This window comes from Vombatus ursinus, unplaced genomic scaffold (genome assembly GCF_900497805.2).
Source record: "Vombatus ursinus unplaced genomic scaffold, bare-nosed wombat genome assembly UNPS02009824.1, whole genome shotgun sequence".
Lineage (NCBI taxonomy): Eukaryota > Metazoa > Chordata > Mammalia > Diprotodontia > Vombatidae > Vombatus > Vombatus ursinus.
Window position 1 is genome coordinate 895,561 of NW_020949602.1, and position 980 is coordinate 896,540.

Consider the following 980-nt stretch of genomic DNA (forward strand, 5'->3'; position numbering starts at 1 on the left):
CCTGTTCTCAGGCCCCTCCCAGCCCTTAGCTTCTCTGTTCTAAGACCTTTCCTGCTCTGACATTCCCTGTTCTCAGACCCCTCCCAGCTCTGACCTGTCCTTTTCTCAGGCCCCTCCTAGCCCTGGCACTCCCTGTTCGAACCTCCAGCTCCCTTCAAAGCTCAGATCAAGTTCCAGCCACTTCCTTCAAGAGGCATTTGCAGATTTCCTTGTTAGCCTCCTCCCCTGCCCTGCCCTCACCCCACCCCAGTCACTGCACATTTATTCTGGGGATGGTCTAGACGGACTTCTTGGTGAATTGTATTTATTTGCTTTGCTTATCTTTCTCCTGCAGCAGAATATAAGCTACTTGAGGGTGAGAATGTCATTTCTGTCTTTGTGTGTCTAGTGCTTAGCATAGTATAAGGGTTTAGTAAATTAGGTGTTGGTGTTTCATAAAAGCTTGTTCACTAGTTGATTAATAATACACAGATGAAGAAATGTAAAATAGATATGAAGTAGGGTATAACATAATTTTGGGGGGTGTGAGGAGGTGAAACTTTAACAGATGGGTGAATAAGAAAGACCTCATGTAAGAAGGGGCTGTTGAGGTGAGTGTTAAAAGGAGTTAGAGATTCTGAGAGAAGGAAATGAGGAGTGTGCTTCAGGCATGGGGGACAACCTAGGCAAAGGTATGGAGGGAGGAGCCAGAATATCATGTAGAGAGAACATGAAGAATCACGTCTTCATTGGATTCTACAAACTCCAGGGTTGGGATGCATAGACACTAGACCCTTATATATTAAATGGCTAAAGAACTTTCCTCTCTCCCCCAAAATGATGCATTCCAGGAATTTCTCCAACAGCTTGAGGGGGACCATTTTGAATTCCTCAGAGCTGCTTCTATCTTCCCCTAAGGACGTTCCCCTAAGGTTAGAGCTGGGGAGGTGTTGGCTGGCATGCTAGGTTCCTCAGAAAGGGCTTTTGGCCCTGCTGGACAA